General features: G+C 40.3%; 1 long non-coding RNA gene across 1 annotated transcript in view; it reads left to right on the top strand.

Moving 5' to 3' along the window:
• The window catches only part of LOC141807108 (uncharacterized), a 44816-nt gene extending 27806 nt beyond the window's left edge, over nucleotides 1–17010 (top strand). Inside the window, exon 3 of the long non-coding RNA XR_012599809.1 lies at nucleotides 16846–17010. This is a non-coding gene — a long non-coding RNA (uncharacterized LOC141807108). The remainder of the gene's footprint in view (nucleotides 1–16845) is intronic.
• The last annotated feature ends 2393 nt before the right edge of the window (nucleotides 17011–19403 follow it).

The following is a 19403-nucleotide window of genomic DNA, read 5'->3' as shown; positions in this document are numbered from 1 at the left end:
GTCGCAGCTCAGCAGACTCACAAGTCAGTTGGTCACCAGATGCGGATCCGTCTGTACCTCACAACTCTCAGTGCTACCATAGACTGAGCTCCTCTGTTGACACCTCTTCAAATCTGCATCTACTGCTCATTGCTGAACAGAGTGCAACTCCTTATGCAAGAAGACCGTTAAAAACCTTTTCCTCCTGGGAGCATGCAAAATTCAAAAACAGATTGCATCTTGTACATCAATTGGACTTCTTTTCCAGATTGGACAGTATTTCCTTTGGAAAATAACTTCAGTGTTACTTTGGCTTACCTCTGTGCAACTTAGCAAATTGTGAACACAGGCCTGATCATTTCAAAGACAGTCTGTAATCCTCATGGAAACTGTCACCACCTGATCTAAGATCCTGGATGGTATTCAGAGCAACTAGGAGGAGTGATACATTAAATCAAAGTCACAGGGCTGTTATACTCCATAGCAACACTTAAAGAATGTGTCGTTCAACTCCTGTAAAAATGCCTTTTGCCAGTTTTGTGCTGGGAAATGCTCAGGCCCCAATGATCCTAGTGAGAATAGCCAGGATGGATGGATGAGAAGACTGTTGCCCACAGATGTCTGAAGCACTACTCAGGCACTTTTTTTCATGTTTCTGAGCCTATTGGAGACATCTGAGGCATACCTGGCATTTGATAAGGCTCCGTTCCAAGGCCGAGCTTGAGACAGGATCTTGTGTTTCCACACTTTGGCTCTGGCTGCCATGGCTGCTGTCTGGAGATAACGCTGAGACTGGAGTCGCCAGCCTAATGCCACAGAGCAACTGGAGAAAGGCTCAGGAAAGAGGAGAAAAACAGAGTGATTGTGAGAAAGCAAGGGACCAAACATGTATTTCTTTTTTTGACTCTTTTTAGACTGTCTGGGGGGGCTTTGGTCACACATGGGAGCTCCCTACGTTTGTGCTGATTAAAAGGCATCACCACTCCCCGGCCTGTAGCAGAACAGTTGCAGGGAATCAGAACAAACATGGAGGGAGTCCTAATTGCCAGTATACCTGTAGGGCAGGGAGAGTTGGTTCACGAGCCACACACTGTTTACTCACTATGTTTAGGAAACACTTAAAAGAAAAGATTAATTTGAATGTAAGTATTAAAGATGGACATTTGGCCTGCTGTTTGTTTTACTCAAGCTTTTAAATTAAAATTTGAGAGGATGGCTGCAAGGATGTTCAAGACCCCAGTCATTAAATCTCTTATCAGTCTGTTGAGAATTGCACCAATAATTAAAAGAATATTGAAGAAAAAGAAGTTATGCCCTGCACTCCCTTCTTGGGTGCACTCAAGTTTATTCCTGGTAAAAAAAAAAAAAACATACGGCATGTTTTTTTCTTTATTTATAGACAAGCAAGTTCTAATGAGGGCTGCACAGTGATGCAACTGTTAATGCTGTTGCCTCACAACAAGAAAGTATGTGGTTGATTCCCCAGCTGGGCAGGAGTCTTTCTGTGTGGAGTTTCTGTTTGAATACTCAGACTTCCTCCCACGGTCCAAAAAAATGCTCATCAGGTTGTCACTTTAAACTTTCTGTTGGTGTGAGTGTGTGCTTGAATGGTTGTCTGACTCTGTGATAGACTGGCAAACTGTCAAGGTTTTACCCCAAACTGTTCCCAGTGACAGCTTGGATCCCCTGTCCCTTCAGACAGATGTGTATTTACACTTTTTCTGTTTTCAATGTGAGCAAACTCGCTTAGTGTTTGTGCTGACAGTGCTCAACAAGTAGCTTTTTATGGGAAGAGATGTGTCTCAAAACTATTTATACATGTGTTTTCAGATCCACAAATACATCCATAATTTATAAAAGTGTTTTCTAATTTTGTGCATGCATTCATCATGACTTGTGAATTGTTGAAAGTGCGTTTGTGGATCAACCTGCATACGCATTTTGAGACACGTCACAAAGTTTTGAAAAGATTCACACTTACAAGTTTAACACAAGATATTCTCATGTGTGGAAAGCTTCGCCCCTCATTTAAAACAACAGCAACAGGGCACACAGTACTTCAGAGATTACAGTGGAAAAGCACTCAGAGAGCAGATCTCCACCAAGCATATTGTGATTGTCACCAACACTTTAGTCCTACTTTAATGTTATACTCCCTTTCAGCAGACTGTCTGCTACAATTTGGAGTTAGTTGCAGGTTTGTAGATAATTTGTTTCCTGACAGTGTTAAAAATTATGTTGACCCAGTACATATTTCATATTCCAGATCTTAGTATCCAGAATATTGCCAGGATCTGGATCGTACTTTTACATCTGTCAGAAATTATGGTGACCTTGTCTTGTATTGTTTTGCAGAGCAATCCGACCATTTATGGTGGAGTTATATACACATATGGTGAAAACAGCCCTATCTCACAATGATAAAGAATCCTTAAAAAAAATCCTGGATCCAGGCAGTGATCCAGATCACCTCCAAAATTTAATCACTTCTTCCTTATCCCATTTTAAACATTTCCTGAAAATTTCATCATGATTTGCTTGTTACTTTTTGAGTTATGTTCATTTTAAACAGGCATTTCCACAGCCGCCCTTTTATCTAAGTAGTTCGTAAGTTGTGGATTTTATTTGTGGATCTGAAAAACACATGTAAATTATTTTGAGACAAATCTCTTCCCACAAAAAAAATATATTTTTTCCTTGTTTACCATACTGACAGTTAGCCTCCTGCTAGCAAGATTGTTGATTGTTTTTTGTTTGGCTCTGTTAAGTTTTAGTGCCATCCTAAAGAAAGTCCATAATCACTTGTTAAAAATCTACCTACGTCAGCGTAAGTGGATACACTTTTGTCAATAAATCCTTGCTCTGTGTTTGTATGATAAAAAGAGGACAGTAGTCAAATTAAAGGCCTAATTGAGCTTTGACTGTAGCTTGACTGAACTGTGCATTTAAACCAATCTAATAATTGCTAATTAAGACAACTACAAACCGTTTAATACAGTGGTAATGCAACAAAGTGCTGCGTGTTCAGATAATGGTGAGTTTAAGATCAGACGTTTCCTCCATGACTAATGTAGTTTAATACCAGAAAGTACACATCCTCTGATTTATTCCTGTAAGTTTTCAGGAGACAGTTTCCCCTAATCTTCAGCTTCCTGCCATAAACCCTTTTCAGATAAAATTCCCTGATTTCATCAACCATCCCAGACTGACATTCATCTGTTTTTGGCCACAGTAAATCTTAACCTTGCCTCTCTCTCAGCATTTTTAGTGTGACTTGAATCCCCCATTATTGGTTTTAATCCTCAAATAATGATGGGTTTGGGTTAAACTGTAAAAAGCTGCAAAACATATTTTTGCTTTTGAGTAAAAAATAATCACACTTGGTGTTGAGTTCAGTGTTAGTGTGCATTAAAGTGTTTGTTGTGCATTCAAGTGTTTTGTATGCCCTAATCTGGTGTAAACCAAGGTAATGAATGCTCCTGGCTCTGCTGGTCAGGGATCAATGCTCTCTGGATAGATCATCTGCCAGTGACCAAACACCCCAGTGCACACATTAAAGCAGCATAATTATACCTGGAGGAAATCAACTCTCAGCTGAGGGAAATCAAGGTTTTAATTTAATTAAAGATAAGACTTCACGGGGAAGCCCACGATGTGTGGGTCTTTAGGTTTTACAAGCTGGTGGCTCGGCAGCTCTCTGGAGAGAAATAAAGCTCTGACTGTCCTACTGTTAACATGGAAATCTATTGGCTTTGCCATGTTTAAGAGATACAGTGTCACCATTCACAAGTGAACTCTGCGGCTCACCAACTGTCTTTGAATTATCAGATCAGCGTAAGAATCAGCATTGGGAGATTTCTGCAGATTTGTGTTCCTTGTGTTAATCTTCCTCCAGAATTTGTACCACATGGGCGAGCTTCAGACCGACTCAGAATAGCTTAATGGACAGATGGTAGGCGTTAGACCTGCCGTGAACGGAAAGAGTCGTCATATCCCAGAGGAAAAAGTCTGGTTTGGATCTTTTTGCTCTCTCCCCCCTGCTGCGTTGCAGTTTTATCAACACAGACACACACTAAAAAATGTTAGATCGACTGTTTGACGTGCGAGACTGTCTGCTTAATGAAATTGGAAACATTATACATTGAGTCTTATTCATTAATGAGCAGAGCTGTAGTAGACTTATGACATCTTTCCACCAGCTTCTTATGTAGAGAAGAGTTGATTCCTTACAAATATAGCAACATTTATACTAGGGATGCGCCAATCTGATCCTGGTATTGGGTCTCAGTGCTGATCCAGCCCCTCAAAGCTGGATCACGTATCAGTGGGAAAGGATCAGTCCAAACTTGACAGTAAGGGTGTGCCATATCATACCGTCTACGATATTACCAGTATAATTTTTTTGACACAAATTTGCACTGTAAATATCGGAAAATGACAGATGCACTGACGTATGATGTTCCCTGCTAGGTACAAAACAAAGATGGCCAAAAGCGAAAGTAGCACGGCAGCATCGACTTCGTCCTCAGATGAGAATTTGGTGCCTAAAAGAGGAGCTACCTCAGTGATGTGGAGGTGGTTTGGCTGACCAAAGATCAGACACGCAGCTCATTAAATGCAAAATGTGCTGGAGAACTAAACAGTGAAGGGTGGCAACACCACAAAACATGTTCCACCACCTAAAGCTGAAACCACACAGCGCAGTTCTGCAAATTCTTAGCGTATGCCATTCCATACTGGATGTGTCTCTGGAGCGCCGCGCAGCACAGCGCAGGATAGTGCCTATAGCCGCTCGATACCCTGGATCACAAGATCACAGGAAAACCACATGTTCCTGCAGGAATCCCACCCATGACAATGCACTTTCGTGGTAATGAATTAGCATGTTAAGCTCATCTGGCCCTCCCAAAAGTTCTGCACTTTCAGTTCATGCCTTCTACTTCCTTTTGGTGTCTTTAAAAAAAGAATGTGTTGTGTCGTAAAGAATGATGAAGTTTTTCATCTCCAAGATTAACTTTTCCTCCTCCAAAACAGCAGATTTCCTCTGATCTGACCTACTTACTATGTTTACATTTCAAGCTTGTGTGGTAGTTGTAAATGATTGGAAAAGTGGCTTCAATACTGTGTGCGCAATAAAAATCCTGTTATTCAGAAGCAGAAAGCCACTAATAACAAGTTGTTTGTTTTTTTCCCCCATGACATCACAAATATTGTTATCGCAAATTCCCTTAAAATATGGTGATATAATTTTGAGGCTATATCGCCCACCTCTACTTGACACTAAGGCTAAACTATGATTTAGTCGGGTATAAAATTTTGCAAATGAACAGTCATTTCTGTAAGTTCTGAGAAGCTTTTTACTAAACAAACTTCTGTTAAACATATAAACACTTATAGTTTAAATAAATATATATACATTTATTTAACCTTTATTTGACCAGGAAAACCTCATTGAGATTAATAATGTCATTTACAACAGTGTCCTGGCCATATTAATTTCAGTAATTCCATATGTACTCACTTTTGTCTTTTACTCTAAACATTACCAGTCTTATCCCACAGTAGAGCATGCAGGTTATCACCTAACAATGGTATCAGATCAGGATCGGTATCAGTCAACACCCAAAGCCCAGGTATCGGGATCAGAAAAGCTGGATCTTAAACATGAGTGAAATTTGAAGCCTTGGATTAAAATGTGTAGCATAACGCTAATCATGCCTTTGTAACAACAGCTTTTTGCCATCTGCTTAATGACCAATAATTCTGAATAACTGAAGTTATAAAACGTGAATAACTAATGGGGAGACGACACTTGACTTCAAAGACTTTTATGTGTACACTGAGCATTAATGAAGGTTATGGCAGTACAAGAACATGAGCTGCTGCTGTAACTTAGCTTAGCAGCTTTCTGCTAGTTAAGCAGACCTTTGGAAGCAGATTGAGGCTCTGGGTTTTACAGCTCTCTCTAGACCAGCCCGGCTATCGACAGAGAGCGGGACACTCCCCTGAATTCTGATTACAACCACTTTGTGACACCTGGGGGACTCAGAAAGATGTCTTTAAACCCGCCATAAATATTCACGGCAACTTAATTGTGCATGCTGAAGTGATATAAAGAGCCGGCAGCATCACACTTCTGGGGGATTGGCGCTGCAGAATGCATCACTTTGGCACCGCACTCAGACTTGACTTGTGAGGAACTTGCAGGAACAGTCCGTGACGGAACATGTGTGGTGAAAAAATCTCCCAGCGTACAGTCTGCTCCGTCACACTCTCAGCCCTGCCTTCCTGCATCCCGCCGACTGCAGCTTCCTTTGCAGTGACAGCCTTCCTTGGGCTCCACCTCTCACCTTCTGCCATTGTTCCCCCTCCACCAGTAACCTCCCTCAGGTTTTTATTGACTCTTCCACTAATTGCAGCATGCATAAACAAAGCGTGGAGGGGACTTGGCAGTATAAAATGCTCAGATAATTAGTTTTGCAGGGGGGAGGACTGTGTCTGTGGACATTGATCTGATGGTTTGCTGTACTGAATGGGTGAGGGAGGGACTCTGGTGATGGTGACAGGTAGCCTGTCTCATGGATCACAGCCTCCCGTCAATACTACTCCCCCTCTATGGTGCTCTGCTGTGGAGCATTTTCTAGCATGACACAGGTGCCAATTGATTCTGGGTTAATGCAAGGGAGGCATTTGTTGTAATTTAATGTTTTTCAGCCTTTTTTTATTGCTTTACCATTTTGTTTTTGTCTTTTTCCACCCGAGAATAATGTCTTCATTGGTGAAAAATGTCTTGTGGTGAATTTATCTTCCACCACAGTGGGCTGTTTTCTGCTTTGTTGACCTACAGGTATTATTTGCAGGTGGTATGTAGTGCTCAGCACGCTGCAGCGCACACCAGCAGAATCTAAATGCTTCATTTTCTCTGTTAACAGAGGAGGGGGTGAGCAGAGGGAAGGGGATTTGCGCAGTGGCGTGTGCTATAGGTGTAGCAGGCATAAAGATGATGATGATGAGAGTGTTGGGGTGCAGGTGCTGGGAGCAGGGGAGGTGACCTTGGCCATGGTGGAGACCTCAGAGAGGAGCAGCCATCTGTCACAGGCCGCAAGGAGTTGACCCAGCATCATTGTTTAGTCTGAAGGGGGACACTGGGGTCACTGGAAGGGCCAGACCTCCTGGGTTGGGACCAGAATGGGGTGCCTGAGCTCCATGAAAACCAATGATAAAGAGAATAAAGATGTGAGCCTAGAGTGTACGATAAATTCAGGCCTAATTCATTTTGAATGAGGAAACAAGCTGTTATGTTCTCTATTATTTTGGAGTGAATTCAGTATAAAACATAGAAGTGCTACATCACTCTCAGAGTCCACCTCCCTCATTCACAGCCCTTTTTATACCAGTGAAATAGCTCTTTCCATAATTATTCTGTCATTTTGATGTGGCACCCCATAACCCTTTACCAATTTGTGAGGCATTTTATTGAAAGCGCGAAGAAGAGAAGCCACTAGGACATAATTTGCTCCCTGACTCAATCCAAAATGGGCTTTTAATCTCCAGTTTATAGAAATGTTTCAGCTCACCCCCTGCTCTGTGCAGACCTTCAGTGCTGCTGGACAAACCTTTTCCTCTGCTCCGCAATGGTAAAGCAAAGTCTGGGAGAAACATGAAGGGGCTTAACAACCACTGAACTTCAACTCAGGCTGCTTTTTGTGCAGCTCAGTGACGGCTTCAGAAAAAGACAAAGCAAACAGGCAAGCTGACGGCTTAAGAGTCTAACAGTGGTGTTTTTCATTGTGTTCACGTTATGGTGCCTTTAGCATATGTGTACAGTAAGATTTGTGAACTAAAAGCACAAACCACAAGGTTTAGATTTAAAAGTCTAGAGAAATAGGAATATGTAGCAGTATTGCTCACCCTTTTACCCTTCTTACCAGTGCAGAAATTGTGGCTCTCAAAAAATAGAGAAAACTGGGCCATGTTCCTGGCTTAGATAGAAACATGGTGGTGCAAGACTGCAGCCTCTGTGAAAGGGGACCCTCTCTTTATGTAAATATAAAATGCTCACTTCAGTGAACAAACACACAAAGATTTTTATTTCAAGTTAATACACTGGTTTGAACATACCAATTTATTTTCTTTGTGAATTGCTTCCGAATTCCGCAGACTGTTCCTTTAAGGAAATATTCTCAGAGTTTTCAAAGGTAAAACAATATGTTCATTAAATTTGAATTCTGACCTAGTTAAAACAAAAATATTTAATATTTCTACCCTATGGGTGATTCTCATGGAACGTGGTACAACCCTTAGTGAAAATCAAAAACTATTGTATGCACTCTTTTTTTTTTAATCTTATTCCACAAATTAGGATATTATGTCACTACTCAATTCAAAATTTCAGTACACATGCATACTTTTTAGGCATTTAAGGCATCTTTAGTGCCAGTCTAAGGACATATATTCATTGCCAAAACACATTTTTAATTGCAAAAATTGACCAAATAATCTTGTTTTATTTTTAAACAGCAAGAACTTCAACATCCTGAAAGGTATCGGGTATGTTTCAGCAACATGTACACATACTGTGAAACAGTTACTTCATAACTGTAACATTAAAATGTTTTTTCACCTCAGTTTTCTTCAAAACTGGATTAAAAATATATATTGGTAAAATATTTGAAACACTATAAATGGATGACAAACTTAATCAAGAGACTAAATCAAACATCAAGAGTTATTTGGACAAACAACTTTTTACAGATCATACAGGTGTTCATATTCGTCAGTCTGAGAACAAAGAATGAAATGACCAACAAGCTAGCCTTGTACCAATTAGACCATCCTGCTAGAAAATAAAAAATTAGGATAACCCTAAAGAAACCACTCAATCATTATTTAAAGAAAGTTGTTTATGAGTAATATAAAAAAATATATTTTGTGTTAGCTTGTTGTAAAGTCGGACATGTGCAGCGGAGCGGCAAAGGCCCAGTGAGACTGAGTCTTGTCACTCCACCTTGACTGATGGAAAAACCCTGAAAGACCTCTCAGAAATTTTACACTTAAGACATTTTTCTTGACCAATTTACCCCGTCCTCTGAGGTCTCCTGGGAAAGACCTGGGACCAAATGGGGTGCTCTTACCAGACAAAGAGCTTTGATGGAGCAGCCAGTCTGACAGGGACATGGCAGACAGGCAATCAAGGTGTTAAATGATCAGGGGGCCATAATGTCTGTCCTTTCAGTTTAATCACAAGCCCATAGCTCAAGTTTTACTCTGCAGTTTCAATCAGCATCCCTGTTTCCTTTCACACAAGGCTTGACCCTCTCAGCCTGGCCCTTTTTATACTCTTCACTCTAATGACAAGTTTCACTTCTCACCTCAGGCTCATTAGTCACCTTTGTAAGCAATAACACCAATGCTTCAGAGCCTATAAATTTAAGGGAAAACGGCCACATAAATGAGAGGCTTTTTCGGGAAACGTGTCACATTAATTCAGCTCACTCTGCGTGACAACGACTAAAGTTCAGTGAGTTTATGAGACTGGGAAATCTGTCTATTTTAAGCAAGATTAGTTAAAAGACTTTTTACTGTGTGTTTATCATGCCCACACTTCAGAGGCTGAGCGCTCAACTTCCTGGACCCCTGCTGGACGTAACATTTGAAGAGGTTGCAAATAGAAAAGAGAAGTGAGATCAGAGGTCGTAGGGGAGCTGTGGTTTGTTGGCTGCTAAGCAGATAAAGAGTGACAGGCTCGCTAAGGCCTCATGAAAGTCACCATAAAATAGGTTTACAGCTTTGCATAGTAAAACTGACCTCTTCACATCTCTTTACTATGTCTGCGGTGTAATGACATTGAGTGCTACAATATAACACACATCCGGACTAGATGAAAACACATGAGAGGAAGGCAGAGCAGCTCCGCCTCGCTGATACAGATTAGCCTTGCTCACTCCTGTCACTTCCTCTGTTTTACAGGAAACTTTCTGGTTAATTGGTGCTGTAGATTTAAATCCCCGTAGTCATTATTAAGTTTGCAGTATGGTGGCCTTTGTTTGACCCACAAAACAGATTTCAAAAATTCTCATTCTTTGTTAATTTTCCGCATGTCATATTGATTTTAACAAACGAGGATCTGCTTATCATTAAAGTGGGGGCAGCTAGCTTGTTTCTGTCAAATACAAGCATGTGAGAGCAACATTTGAAACAATCAGCTCACAAACCCAGACAGGAAATACACTCTTTGACAAAACCCAACTACCAGCATGTAACCCACTCACTCAGTTTTAGAGTAAGTGGTTGGTAAAGTATGTAACTTGTGTCTCAGTTGCCTCACTGTCGGTCAAAATATTCCATCCAACTCCAAACAAAAAAGCTAAAAGCTCTCAGTAAATGGATGTTTTTCTTAGTGATGAGCAGCACTATGTGAAAAATACTGAAAATGTTCATGTATTTAGTTCAAGTTTGTAATTGTCACAATATATCTGTAAAATCCAGACAAGTGCATACACAGTAAGGCCAGTTATCATGTTGAAAGAGAGGTTCCTTTATTTGTTTCTGTGGTAACAACAGCCAAAAATAATTCTTAAGTTTTGTAGTTTGGCTTTAAGAAATGATTTTCAAATTTTCAATAGGACAATAAAAAGTCTTCCTGACTTGTGCTTTACAATTTCTGATGTTCCACCACCAAAAAGTAGTCCTCTTAATTGAAAAACTTCTTTATGACTCCTCATGGTGGAACTAATGATGCTAATGAAGATCACATGAACAGAAACTCTACATTATGATAACAGAAGGAAAGGACAACAATATAGTGTCGGACTGGAGTCAAAGGAAGTCAAGAGCCGAGGTAGCCACCGGCTTTTAAAAAGCAGAGAAAAGAAAGAAAGAGCATTTCCAGAAAGCTGGAGGATGCACTCAAGTGTGAAGAGACAGCTGTACTTACCTGTGACGGGTGGACTCCACACACCACAGTGGCAATTACTGCCCATTTCATTGACAAGTGGGAAATGCATTTCTACATGCTACAAACCTGCATGATGCTGGAGACTGACACTGGAGCTCATGTGGCAGGAGATGGTGGATAGCTGTGGGGGAATGGAAGCTAACTGAAAATTGACCAAGGCTAGGAACGGTCAAGAGTATTTCATATCAGTTTGATGGGTATGAATCAATGCGCTTTGATATTTATACAGTGGACATAGATGACAGATTAAGCCCCATCATTCTTTAGAGTGTCTTCTAATATTTGCTAAATGATAATGTGTTCATTGTTTGTAGAAAAGACTGGCCTTAAAAACGAATTTCACTTTTGAGTAATTCCTTAATAAACAGACTAAAACTAAAGTGGACAGTTACATATGAGGCTGTAGCTCCAACCATCCTGCCCAAGCGCCACTTTCTCTGCTGATTCCTTCATGTCCATGTAACGCTTTGACTTCCACTTCCCTCCTGTTAAATTGTACTGCTATGACGTAGTGAAGCTCCACTATGTGCATCTTTTTGTCTCCCTTATTCTCAACCCTGTCGTAAGGATGGAGGCCTGTACAGTTAAGGATCAACACAGACTATTGTTTGCAGATCAGAGTTTTGGTGGTTTGGTCATGGATTGTAACAGCTTAGCACTGAGTCAGCTCAAATAGTTGCATGGGTTTTTTGTGTTGATGCAGTATTTGAACATGGCCTCACAAAGCTTACACACAACATGACTGACACAGACTACGATAGTAATGATAATAATTCTATTTCTATAGCAAATTAAAAAACAAGAGTTTACAAAGGGTATACATAGGAACAAAGAATTGGAACCCAACAGATAAAAAGCTTAAAAAACAACTAGTTCAAATATCAGGAACGTAAACACAAAAGAACCCAGAAAACAATTTAACCCATCATTACAATACAAAAAAAACCTGATCAGAGCTCAGAAGCATGAGACTCTATCACTTTAAACTGAAGAACATCAGAGGAGTACGGGATAAATCTATTTATATCGAAATCTAGAATGAATCAAACCAGCTTTAATCAGCTTTAATGCTTTAGGTGTTGATTTTATGAAACTACCCACTTCTGTCACTTTAACTGCTGAACAGGAGGCTTTAGTCATGCAGGATCTCTTTGCAATGCAAGTCACAGTATAGTGACACTCAGTAATACCCACACAGGTAGTGGGGCTTCAATACAGTGGAAATAATGAATTCCAGAAGTGTTAAAATTGATATACATTGGGAAATAGATATTTCAATACACTAATGAGTTTCTAATCAGTCTTTGAAAAAAATTGGCTGTTGGTTGATGACACTTGATAGAAGTGGCATAGAGGACTTAGCGAAAAAAAAAACGTGAATTTTGCGCTGTGCCTTTTTTAAGTCATTTTATTTTCTTAAATCAACCATTTATCGTTATTTAACTTGATGTGACTATCTTGCAGTGAGTCAGTTATCAAAGAATTTCTGAATTGCTACAATTTTATTACAAAGTCCCATATATGTGGTATCTTGAATCATATTGTATTACAATAATGGTAATGTGTCATATGATATTGAATCCTGAGTCACTCAGTGGTTTACATCCCCCGCAAAAAAAGCAAAACTCAACTCAAGCACAGTCAACACTTCACAGTAGCTGATCCTGTACTGTATCCATGTATTGTGTGTTTGTACTTAAACTCAACTAGAATGTGTATCTGTGCAGGTGTGAGCAGCTGCACTGGTTCCTTTACACTGACATGTCTCAGAAATAGTTCATTTCATGGTTGGCACAGTGCACCATCCCCCCGCTGCATTGAGGGAAGGTGAAACCCGTATAAATGCATAGGTTTTTCTTGAACAGAGCACACCTCTGACATTCATTCTCAGGCTGCTCTGAATCCTGTATGTGTGTGAAATGGTGTGTGGTGAATCCCACTTCTTATTCTTTTAGCATGGCTGGCACCCCTTTTGATTTCATGGGCTCCATTACTCTTCAATCTGGACCGTGCTTAAAGGCAAAAAGCATGTGAGGGGCTGCCAGCATGTCAGAGAAAAGATACTTTTACTTTTCTATGTATGAGTACACAGTTCCTTCAGGACACTCAGTGATATATGATGGGGCCATTTGGCCAAGAAAAATGTGTGAACCATGATAGTTTTTGCTTTGATAAGGTGTGAATTGAAAGTGTAATTATGAAGAAATTTGAGAGCAGACGAGAGAAAAAACACACCTCCACACTGTGGAGCTGGGTGGTCTTGATTAGACAGTTTTATTTCTTGGTTTGAATTTATGACTGTACGCCTCACCACACAGTAATCCAAGGCAAATGGTCGTATGAAAGCCGCACAGAGTCAGGCACACTGTTGCTATGAAATTAAATCTAAAGTGTCGTGTCCATGACCCTCACGTCCAGCTCACAGATGGCGATCCATCCAAAACACACGGTGCCCTGTGACCGTAATCTTGACTCTTGGCAGAGGTCATTGAACTTGACAGGATCCTGACCTTGTGGAAGATGGAACGAGGAAGACATAAGGTAATGCTGACCCTGGCTTTTAGCACAAGTGGTTTCTATCTGCACCTCTGCAGGACACTGACTGATGAACTTCCTTTTCTTTTGGGATGAGCGCACATTAGTGAGGACAGCAGGGCATCCATTTATCACACGAGCTCAAACTTTGACAGACCTCCTTTCTCGCTGTTTCATCCAGAGAATGAATATTTCTCTTACTGCAGCCGTGCAGTCGTCACATACAGAAATAGACAGCCTCCCTAATTCTCATTGTGTGTTCAGATAAAAATAACATTTGAAATGTGTTGTTGCCAAATGCTGGCACACAGAGAGGGAACACAATATGAAACAGATGCTGCCACAGATGGAGGATAAACAAGCACATACATTTCTGTTACAAAGCAGAACTGTCACTCACAGCGCTGAGTGATTGGGGCGAAGGAAGGATTCAGAGCCTGTTGTCTCATGGGTCTCTGTGCATCTGTCTGACTGTGAGAAAAAGAAAATCCTCAACATAACCTCAGTTTGAAAATTCTTTGGCTTGTTTCTGCTGATGTGTTATGTGATCATCTCTTCTGGCCTGAGTCTTTCTCATTAATGTAAGTGAGAAACCCAGAGCATCATTTCACCTCAAACACTCATCTTCTCTGAGCAACAAGTTTTGATGATCTGCCAGCACAAGTATGAGATTACACCATCAGTCATCTTCTCGCTGTATTTATTATGCAAAATGTCATTATTTTACCTTCCCCGTGCAAAAGGGGGATGTGTTGTGAGTAGGTGAGACAAGGTCTGGACTTGTCACCTTCTCAGGGAGCACAGGCATTGATTTACACCTGGGTAGGACACCCACAGTCTGCAGCACGGTGTGTTATGAGGAGTAATCACAAAAAGTCCTTTTGTGTTGCTTCTGTCTTTGTTTTCTGCTGTAGCTTTAGTCTTATGCTAGCAAGCACACACTCTTACATGTTGGAAGTGTGGACGTGAGGTGGTTGCGACTTAAGAGTATAAACATAGGCTGTTTCTTGGCACAAATATTTTGCCCTGTCGTTAAATTGTGATGCATGGATCTACCTCAGACTTTTAAGTTTGATTTTGGGGGAATCTCAATGTTCATTACACTTTGATAACTGGCTGATGGAGAAGGATAAAAAGTCTTTGCAGCCTCAAATTTTGTTCCCACATACTTTCAGCTGCCAGCTGATGTCATTCTTTCTTTGTGAAACTACGATATAAATGCTCTGTTAATAGGGATGGGAATCAAAAACCAATTCCAGTTGAGAATTGTTAACAGTTCCATCAAAGAATCTATATCATTAATCTTTTTGCTGATCAATTCCCTGATCAATTCCATTCAATTGACAGGGTTCAGAAGCGTCAGAATTGTGGCTTAATTTTAATTACACCTACTGCACATACTTAAGTGAATGGACACACCAGCAACTTGAAGAAGCAGTTATCTTTACTGGGATGTATGTTTGGCATTGTTGCCACTGAAAATCAGACCATTTGCCCACATGCAAAATTTGCTGGAATTGAAAAGGGATTTATTTAAGAATTAGATGGATTAGCAGGATCTTTAACAGCATTGGTATTGATAAAATCTTATCAATTCCCATCCCTATTTTTAAACAATACTGAGGAATACAAATTTCAAAATTCTTTCAAGGAAATGAAAGAAAAGTTTGGCTAATGGTTGGCGTCATAGCTACGGCAAGGTTCCAAACAACTTAGAATAATGCTATAAACACTTCGAGACACTAGATGGCCCACTTCAGTCAATAACATGTTACAAAACTGTACATCAACATCACATGATGTGCAATTTTTACTTATTTCTTGATATTTACTCCGGGAGATATCCAGATCCAGTGACAGATTATATATCTATTCACTTGAAAAAGAAGGAATTGATAAGGAAATCGATAAAGAACTGAATTGATAAGCAGAACTGATAAGGGCATTGATATCAATAAAATCATATCAATGCCCATCTCTATCTGTTAAACTACTTTTTGACTGATTTCTGAAAAAAAAAAAAAAAAACAGTCTCTGAGTGACATCAAACATCCTTCCACCATCATTGCAGACTCATAAAATCAAACCTCACCTGCCTCTTGCTAGATGATAAGCAGTCAGTTTTCCAAATAAGTGCGGCATAAAAACCAGCTAGCTCTACTTCTTTATAAGAAAAATGTTATCCATTATGGGATGTCATGGGAAAATATGTCACGATTTTTTTTATGGCAGGGTCAGGATCTTAGGATTTTATCAGGATTTTTTAAAGAAAATTTTAACCCAAAAAAACCAACATATTTAGCCCCAAATATTTCTGCATTCGGAACTATTTTTCTGCACCTTTTCATAATTTTAATCTTCGTCTTGTGTCCTCTCATGTATTTTTTGAACTTGTGATGTTCATGGAGCATTTTTTCACATTACAATATATACATTGATTGAAACATGTCAGCTGTTAGAGTTTTTTTGCAGAATTTACAGAGCTTTAGCTTTATACAAGTAGCCTATGAACAGTCCAAATGTAGATTTATGAGATAGAAAATACAATTGTGGATGCAATTTAGAATAGGATTAATTTCAGTGCTGAAATGAATAATGAAATAAAATATGATACACGTTTGCTTTTGCCCTTATTCTTCAAAGAACAAAAATCAGACCCAGCCATAATGGAATAAGCAGGTCAGAGCTAAACGAGAAAACAATACAGAGTCACCCAAAGACATGGCTTTACATTTATTCTCTTCATCTGCAGTGGACGTGTAACTTGCTGTTGTCTCTACATGTCCTTTAAAACCCACAGACAGAGGGCTGGACACCAGATCATTGATGCAATGATCAGAACTTTAAGTCACACCTGGATGCATCCCAGATAAACTTCTAAATTTATTTATAATGTAATTGCAAGTGACGGCTGAATAGATGACAGTGACTGTTAAAAAGTGTTTTGGCTTGAAATGCCTGTTCCTAGTTTGTAGCCTGAGTGGCTCTGACTTCTAGCTTAGGTAGTTTTTGGCTGCCAGCAGAGGAACAGCCTGTGTGTGGAGGATTAAAGGTAGTAAATACAACTCTGGCTTTAACTACGACGACCAAATGCTTACTAAGCTTTTTTGAAATGTTGGGAACTGATGTCAGCAGTTGAGTGTTAACCGAATAAGATCGTTTCTCTACTCCAACTCCATTCTCATGTGTTAGGCTGTAAGCCAGACCATAAACAACAAGCTGTGAGGAGGGAAAGGATGGGTAATACTTTGCTGTTTTCAACACTGCAGTCAGAAAGGTACATGAGTGAAAAAGCTTCAGTCTGTTGCATCAGACCTTGTGTAGTCTGCCTCTGTAGGTGGTATCTGTCTCTGACTGTCATCTCCTCTTCACAGGTCACTCATCAGCGGGCCAAAGTTTGGCTCCGTCTCCAAACACAACCTGCACTCAACCTGAAGCCTGCCTTCCCCTCTGATCCGCTGACTCACTCCGTGCACAGCGCACCGTTCAGTCCAGCCAGGAGAGACTCCGGGAAGAGGTAAACAATGCAGCTGAGAGGCTCCGAGATGACAGGTACACAAGCTCTGCGTTTTTTTAAGCAAAGGGCGAGCACTCAGGGGTTGCAAACACCCACACACAAATATTTTTGTGCACAGACAAATACTTTAGTGTGTAGGAGTTGGTAGCGGTAGCACACATACAGACATAGAAAGAGAGATGGAGGGAGAGCAACAGGAGCATATTTTCTGTTTTCCATGCCCTGGGCGTTAGACATACCAGGAGTGACAGAAATCTCGCCAAGTGGGATAAGATCATAAAACTGGGAGGCACTCTCCTCTCATTTTCAACTAAATGGATAAAATGGTGTCAGCATGTTACTGCGAGCCCCTCAGGATCCAAAATACTGGCAGGCTATAAACTAAAGCAGTTACTCCACAACAAGAAACTCAGTCCTTTCCCATCAAGAAAGATTTTATTTCAAATGGTGAAGCAATTTGTAGCCATAACAGACCTTCTAAAAAACGAGAGCTAAGAAACAATATCAGATTATTCTTTATATCCTGAAGATGCTAAGTGAAAGCGATCCTTTTCAGACCTGATCAGTCACTATATCCACCTCTGGAATGATTGCGTTAAACAAGCAGAAATCAGCCAGATCGGCATGTCTTTATCTCTACACCTGCCTGAAAACCTGGATTTTCTACAAACAATATCGTCGGCCAGTGTAGAGAATACTTTTTGAAGCAAAAACTCTACCTGTCAGGGACTGAGGAAATAAATGCAAATGGTTTTCCTCTTGAAATTCACAAGGGCCCTGACATTTCCTGGCATGTACTTTTGTGCTGTAATGAAGAAAGGAATGAAACGCTTCACCCAAAGTCACGCCACAGGAGAGAGTTTGAGAATTTGCACTATATGGGATATGTTTTAGACTGGCTTATTTCAGCGCTCAGTGTCCACGTTTTTATGTGAGATAAATACAGCACACTGCAGCAGAGAGCTGACTTAAATCATAGCCCTCATTTTGTCCTTCATCCCTTTTTTCTATTTTGGTGAAAAGAGCATCACAGCAGGCTGCAGAGGTGTTGATAGAAGTTCTTTGTCCCACTGTAAAGGACTGCTGTGTTTAATTTCTTTTTCTCAGCTTTTCTGATCTGGATCAGTCGTAAAGAATTTAATTTACTCTCAGCCTCTCTCTGTGCTTTATGGGTAGAGACTGTCCTGTCAGTTTTCAAGCTCATTAGGCTTTTTGTTACCTCCGGGACCAGCGGGGTCAGGTGTCACTTCATGGTCTGAGTGCAGATGAGAAAGGAAACTGGTGAAGGAGAGGAAAGAGAAGAGAGGACGGTGATGATGATGACTATTGGTTTTTAGAAGTGCTGCTGACCCTGATAAATATGTTTACCAATCCTGAAGGATCGGGTACACAAGGTGAAAGCTCTTTTTTGTAAATATAGACAAGTGCACTCTAATTGTTGATAAAGTGTGGTTTTACACATTGCAGGGTATTATTAAGATAATCATGTGTGCCAGAGCAAACAACGTTTCTCTGAAGCAGAGACTGACGTGCTGCAGAGACTGGCTGTGTTACTAAACAAAAGCAGAAGGTCAGAAGATAGTTTTTGAGACAGGGTTAATATGAGACAGCTTTTATTTTGTGAGACCTGGAGATTTTTAACTCTTTAATAACTGTCCAAAGTATTATGCTAGTGTTTGTCTCACAATAGACATTTAAGACAACCCACTCTCTGTCTTTTGGTATCTTAGGCAGGATTAAACCTTTACACTAAATCTTCAACATTTTGAAACCCAAACATGCAAACATGGAACATAATTATTATTGATGAAGCAGCTCCATTTCGTCTGTGAGCAGTACACTTTAAGCCTGATCTGTGAACTATGCATTTGCTAACACTCTAAATCAATCCTTTTATTGTGATGTTGGTAAATGTGATGTGAATCAAACCAAAAGTTCTTTTTGTAGTCTTAAGGTAGTCTAGGGTTATCTTTTTAAATTGTACAGACTTTTACATACTGCACTCAACAGCTCACTGATTGGGTCTTGTCAGTCTTCTGTCAATTGGTGCTATTGTGTCCTTCCCATAGACTGTATAAAACATGGACATAGTCTCCCCCACGTCACCTGTCTGTTTCTGAAACGGAAAATGAAGCACAATGGCTAAAGCAGCCATATTGGTTGTGGCAAGGGCTTTGTGTACAGCTATAGGGCGCCTGTTGGTCACGTAACCTGAGCTGTGCCTCTGATTGGGTGAGCTTGTGATCTTTGTATCCTCTGAACAGCAGAGTTAGAAAAAATTCACCCCCTGTACAGAGTGTGTCGATAGTAACATCCAGGAGCCAGCGTCAAGCGGACACTCAAGAAACAGCAGATTTTGGCACTTCCACATTGTCTCATATTCTTAGACCAGAGGTTGTTGCTTGGTCCTTCCCT

The sequence above is a fragment of the Halichoeres trimaculatus genome, unplaced genomic scaffold (assembly GCF_033239565.1).
Source record: "Halichoeres trimaculatus isolate MK-OKI-2021-1 unplaced genomic scaffold, fHalTri1.1 fHalTri1_scaffold_17, whole genome shotgun sequence".
NCBI classification, from domain to species: Eukaryota; Metazoa; Chordata; class Actinopteri; order Labriformes; family Labridae; genus Halichoeres; species Halichoeres trimaculatus.
The sequence above is the reverse complement of the archived record's forward strand: the minus strand, read 5'-3'. Positions and strand labels throughout refer to the sequence as shown.